Raw genomic sequence first — 6,780 nt, 5'->3', positions numbered from 1 at the left:
AATATAAACTAAAGGATACAATTCTAAAGGGGGTGCATGAACAGAGAGAACTGAGGGCATATGTGCACAAATCACTGAAGGTGGCAGGGCAGGTTGAGAAAACGGTTGAAAAAGCATACGGGATCGTGGGCTTCAGAAATAAAGGCACAGGGGTTGAAATTGCCCTCTGAGAAAGGCCCGTTAGCACCTCAAATGGTGGCCACACTGCGGAGTCCAGTGGCCACCGAGTGCTCAAGAAATAGCCGCCGCGATAGGTATCCTCCTGATGCGGCTTAGCGGCAGTGTGCAGCAACGCACCTCTTCCCCTCCCCTCCCCCACTTGCGCAACGGTGACGGACAGCACTCGTAAGTGGGTCATCACTGCGCGTACTGCCGAGGTCCTGGGCCGGAAGCAGTATTCCCCTTAAAAAGTCGTCCGGCCGCTTGGCGGTGCCAAGAGTCGGATTTTTCTAGTGGTGCATCGTTGCTGATTCACACCGCCGAAGTGCCTTAAAGGATTGGTGATTTTGTTAGATTTATAAATGTTGGTGACTTTGTCGCGTTCTTTGAGTAACAGTGCAAGGCTAAGTGTGCACTACTTTGCCAGTGCTGGAGGTGCCTCCCACCTGTCGAGCAGGGAGGCTACTGCGAGGAGGCTGAGCTTGTGGAGGTCTTGGAAATAGGGTCAGTGCTGGCAGGCCAACGCCTCCTGCACATTGTGCGTGCTGCCGAGGCATGGAGGAGAAGGCGGCGCCAGGGGCAATGGCTGCAGAGGCAGCAGGCATCTTTGTGGACCAGCGTGGAGAGAGCCAGGGAGATGGTTACAGAGGACCAGCAAGAGAGGTGCCACACGAAGACCCTCAGCAAGGGTGTCCCCCAAGGAGGAGAGTCTGGTACACCGACACCCCCCCACACCCCACCCGCCCCCACCAGATAAAGGGTGAGCAGCCCAGGGGGCAGCCTGCAGCGGCGGTAGATGTGGGGCAACAACAGCCTGCAGAGTTGGAGGAGGCAGAACAGCAGCGGGGAGTAGCCAATGAGCCACCTCACAGAGCCACACAGAAGTGGGGGCGAGAGGGCATATCGCAGGAAGGTCTTTCAGCAGCAATTTGCGTACACACAAATGAGTGATGATCAGTACCCTCGCAGACTGAGATTCTGGAAGGACGTCGTCACGGAGATCTGTAATCTCCTGCAGCTGGAATTGGAGCTACGGACACGGGTGAGGACAGCCCTGAGCATGGCATCGAAGGTCACTATAGCCCTCAATTTCTGTGCCACAGGCTCATTCCAAGCTGCCACTGTGGACATCTGCAACATTTCCCAGTTTGCAGCTCACACAGCCATACGTGAGGTCACAGGTGTTCTTTATGGGAGGAGGGCCAACTCCATCCCCTTCTCCATGACCAGGGAGCAGCAGTTGGAGCGTCAGACTACATTCATGTGCATTGCACACTATCCCAGGGTCCAGGGGGTGATTGACTGCACTCATGTAGCTTTCAGGGCACCACACCAGGCTGTTCAGCAATTCAGGAACCGCAGGGTCTCCTGTCCCTCAATGTGCAACGAGTTTGTGACCACATCCGCAAGATAATGCACGTGGATGCCCGGTACCCACGACTCATTAATACTGTACCAGAGCGGTGTCCCACACGTCTTCACTGGTCCCAGTGAACATAGCAGCTGGCTGCTGGGTGACTAGGGCTATGTTCTGAGCACTTGGCTCATGACTCCTCCGTGGAACCTGAGAACTGATGGGCAGGTGGCCTACAATGAGAGTTTGACGGCCACCAGGGTCATAATCAAACACACTATAGTCATTCTGAGGCAGAGTTTCCATTGCCTCGACCTCTCATGGTGTGTGCTGCAGTACTCGCCAGAGCGTGTCTTCAGATTTGTGGTGGTCTGCTGCATGCTTCACAACTCCGCCATCCTGAGGGTGCAGCCATTAGAGGATGACGCCCCTGTGCAGGAGGAGGAGGCCCATGAGGAGGTGGAGGCTCGGGGAGGAGGAGGAGTAGTAATCAGGTTGGCAGCCACGCAGGAGGCGGCGTCCCCATCCTAACCCTGCAAAGGAAGCACAATGCTGTCTCATAGCTGCCTGCTTCACATGAGTAAATGCCCAATTAAACCTGCATCTGGCCATTTCCATGGGCCAACCTGTGAGCCCTCTCGCAAACCATTTCCACACACTGAAATGACAGACCTGATCACAAATTCTAAACACTAAATAAAGATTTATTACAACCCAAACAGTGGGTCTCTAAAACACTCATCATCCATTATCATCCTTGTCCAACTCCTTATTACCCCTTACAAAGATCAATCAATACAGTACGCTGCAGTGTCTCCCCTGCCTCATGGCTTTGGGAAGGCGGCTGTGTGTGTGTAGAGGAATCTGCAGATGTCCTTCTCAGACGCCCTCGACCAGCTCTGGCCCTGGAAGGGCCGGCTGAAGACTGGGCCACATCCTCCTATGCTCCTTCAGTCGGAAGTGGCTGGGGCGATTCCATGGTTGGCAGCAATTGCGGAGTGGCAACTGTCGGCTCAGGACTGCTGTGAACCAGAGGGGCTGATTTGTGTAGAAGAACTTGTCTCGTCTCGCCCGCCACCCCCCCCCCAAAAGTCTTCGGTACGTTATTTACTAGTTGAGGTGATCCAGAGCCCTTCGCTCCCTGGTTGATCGTCTAAGTTCAAACCCTGGCGAATGTGAGTTGGCCGGACCATTGCTGCACTGCACCGCGGCTGGTCTGACCGGACTGTCAGGAACGGTGGGTTTATCCTCGTGATTGACAGCGATGTTGATTGCTGGTTGGGTGTGTGTTGGTGGATTGTCGATGGTGATGTCCTCTTCAAGTCGTTCCTGGTTGTCAGTAAATCGCAATTTGGTCTGATCTAAATGCTTTCTGCACGTTTGGCCATTTAACAATTTGATTCTAAACACCCATTCCCTTCCTTGGCCAAAACAGTGTCAGCAACCCACTTGGGACCATGACCGTAATTCAGGACAAACACATGATCGTTAACATCAATGTCACGTGAAACAGCCGTGCGATCATGGTATGTGTTCTGCCGGTGTCGCTGGGTTTCCACGTGATCATTAAGATCTGGGTGGACTAGGGAGAGCCTGGTTTTGAGGACTCTCCATTAACAATTCTGCCGGGGGGAACCCCAGTGAACAAGTGGGGTCGCGTCTGGTAACTGAGCAGAATGCGAGACAAGCGGGTCTACAGGGAGCCATCTGTCACGCGTTTCATTTTCTGCTTAATTGTTTAGACTGCCCGTTCCGCTTGATCATTAGGTGCGGGTTTAAACGGAGCAGACCTGACATGCTTGATGGCATTGCGGGTCATAAACTCGTTGAATTCTGAGCTGGTGAAACATTGTCATTGCCAAGGACGTCGGGCAAGCCATGGGAAGGCTTTCAATGGTGGCAGTGGACATGCTGGATGACATGATTACGCATTCAATCCATTTGGAGTAAGCGTCCACAACTACTAAAAACATCTTTCCTCGAAAGGGGCCGGCAAAATCTACATGGATCTTGGACCACGGTTTGGAGGACCATGACCACAGATGCAGTGCATCCTCCCTTGGTGCATTGCTCAGTTGCGAGCAACTGTTGCACTGATGCACGCATGACTCCAAGTCCGAGTCAATGCCAGGCCACCAAACATGCGACCTGGCAATTGCCTTCATCATGACAATGCCTGGGTGGGTACTGTGTAGGTCGTGTATAAACGTTTACCTGCCTTTTTTTGGCAAAACCACACAATTACCCCATAAGAGACAATCCGACTGGATGGACATTTCATCGGTGATTTCATCTTGCATTTCCCTGGGAACGGCCGACCAGTTCCCATTTAGGACGCAACTCTTTACTAATGATAGCACAGGATCCTGGCTGGTCCAGGTCCTGATCTGGCGAGCTGTGACGGGTGACCCCTCGCTCTCAAAAGCATCCATGACCAGTAGCAAGTCTGCGAACTGCGCCATTTCAACCCCAGTGGTGGATAATGGTAGCCGGCTGAGAGCATCGGCACAGTTTTCAGTGCCTGGTCTGTGACGGATAACATAGTCATAAGCGGATAATGTTAGTGCCTATCTTTGGATGTGGGACGAAGTATTGGTATTTATACCTTTGCTCTCTAAAAACAGCGAAATGAGCGGCTTGTGGTCAGTTTCAAGCTTAAACCGAAGTCCAAATAGATATTGGTGCATTTTCTTAACCCCATATACACATGCAACGCCTCTTTTTCGACCAGACTAGTGGCCCTCTCAGCCTTAGACAGACTTCTACATGCTTATGCAACCGGTTGGAGGTTGCCCGATACATTGGTTTGCAGTAACACACAGCCGACCCCATACGATGAGGCGTCACAAACTAACACTAAACATTTACATGGGTCATGGTGTACAAGTAACTTATTTGAACATAGCAGGTTCCTGGCCTTCTCAAAGGTTGTGTCTTGAGATTTGCCCCAAACCCAGTCGTCACCTTTACGTAGCAACATGTGCAAAGGCTCTAACAACATGCTCAACCCGGGTAGAAAGTTACCGAAATAGTTGAGGAGTCCCAGGAACGAATGCAGCTCCATCACATTTTGTGGTCTGGGTGCATTCTTGATGGCCTCTGTCTTTGAGTCCGTGGGCCTGATGCCGTCTGCTGCAATCTTTTTCCTCAAAAATTCAACTTCTGGAAAACACACTTGGAGCGTTTCAGCCTGAGTTCCACTCTGTCTAGGCGGTTTAGAACCTCTTCCAGGTTGTGTAGATGTTCGATGGTGTCACGACCAGTGATCAGGATGTTGTCTTGAAACACAACTGTTGTGTATGCATGCCTGTTTACTATGTGATGTCCGTAACACTGTTATGCAACACTGAATGTACCCTTACATTGTACACACCTTGCCTGTACACCAGAGAGTGCTGCTGCTGGAGACCTAAGGGTTGCCTGCACACGGCTGGTAACCCAGTATAAAAGGGAACTCACAGCTTGTTGTGGTCACTCAGGAGCTGCAAATAAAGGACTACAGATCTACACAGTTTAAGTATCATAACCTGCCTTGTGGAGTCATTACTAAAGGTGCCTACATACACAATAATTGGTGACGGGAATACGAGGTCACAAACTACATGCTCAACATGTCTAACCTCAGCAACTTTCAGCAATTTACGGAGGGGGAAGATTGGTATACTTTTGTGGAAAGATTGGAACACTTCTTCATAGCCAACGACCTGGACAGGGACACACCGGCCACACTACCGAACAACGCAGGGCCATCCTGCTTAGCAGTTGTGGGCCCACCATCTACGATCTCGTCAGGGACTTACTAGCCCCGGAAAAGACAACCACCAAGAGCTATGAGCAACTTGTAACAATCATACAGGAACAACTAAAACCGAAAGAAAGCATCCTCACAGCCAGGCACCGGTTCTACACTTACCGGCGACCTGAGAGCTAAGAAATTGTCAAGTATGCTGCACACTTAAGAAGACTAGCTGCACCTTGTGATTTTGGCGACCACCTTAATGAAGCACTAAGGGACATATTTGTCATCGGAATCGGCCACGAAGGCCTCCTACACAAATTGCTCTTGGCTGACATCACAGTCACCCTGCAGAAAGCAATTGAAGTGAGCCAGGCCTACATGGTTTCGGCCAGCAACTCCAGGCGAATACTGACCCAGGACTCTAAACCGGCGAGCACAGTGCACCGCATGGATACTTCTAAAGGCAGAAATGCTGCCCCGAGTCCTGCAACCCTGAGTCCGCCACATGGGGCAAACCAGATGGCCCCATGCTGGCGCTGTGGAGGAAACCACAGGGCCTACCAGTGCCGCTACAAAGACTATGCATGCAAAGGCTGCAAAGAGAAAGGGCACCTTCAGAGAATGTGCAGAAAAGGCTTTACTCACCGCGTCTCTGATGAGTTGGCTGATCACCGGGGCTCCGACACAGAGGAAGGTGAAGTTGTTCAACCCTGGAAGAAGAGTATGGAACTCATACCTGCTCCACCGAAAGTTCTCCATGGGCGATGAAAGTAGACATCGACGGGGTCCCAGTTTCTATGGAGAGCGACACAGGGGCGAGCCAGCCTGTGATAAGCCAAGCAACCTTTGAAGAACTTTGGATGAATCCCGCCAATCGACCACAATGGCAGCCTGTCCAAGCAAAGCTGCTCCCAGGCCTCCGGGCTCCGGCAATCGACCTCGAACATGGATCCATCGCAGCATCCGGAGGTTCCACTGTCCAGCTCAACTGCCCACAGCACCCCAGCAAAATCTCCGAGACCGAGGATCCAAACTCCACTTTCCGGACTGGGGCAGCACTCCGAGAGATGAACGGCATTGAAAGAAATGGATTCCCGATATCCAGGGTCGAACCTGTGGAAGAAAGGAGCACCACAGCCCACCTGCAGCAAGACCAGAAAATGGCTGCAGCACCACAAGCAGCAGAACCTGTAATAAAAATGGCCTCTGCCATGCCACGAGTGAACATGGAGGAGCATCATGTGACATCAAGCGGCCAATCAGATTTGAAGGCTCCCTTAAAGGAGACCGGTAACCAAAAAAATTTAAAGTGGAAGTTTCAACTATTTGAGTACACAGACTTTAAAGCTAAAGATGCAATTAAAGGGTGCAAGTATGAAAATGTATGCAATGTAACCATGAATTGTGCTGCTGGTTTAACTAATGTGACTAATGATATGAATGCAGGTGTCAGTAAGGTTAAGAACAAGTTTATTATGCTTAACAGTAATGATAGAGATTGTGAAATGCCTAATGTAACATGTCTATT

This window comes from Pristiophorus japonicus, unplaced genomic scaffold, assembly GCF_044704955.1.
Source record: "Pristiophorus japonicus isolate sPriJap1 unplaced genomic scaffold, sPriJap1.hap1 HAP1_SCAFFOLD_266, whole genome shotgun sequence".
Classification (NCBI taxonomy): Eukaryota; Metazoa; Chordata; class Chondrichthyes; family Pristiophoridae; genus Pristiophorus; species Pristiophorus japonicus.
This window is presented reverse-complemented; position numbering follows the sequence as displayed.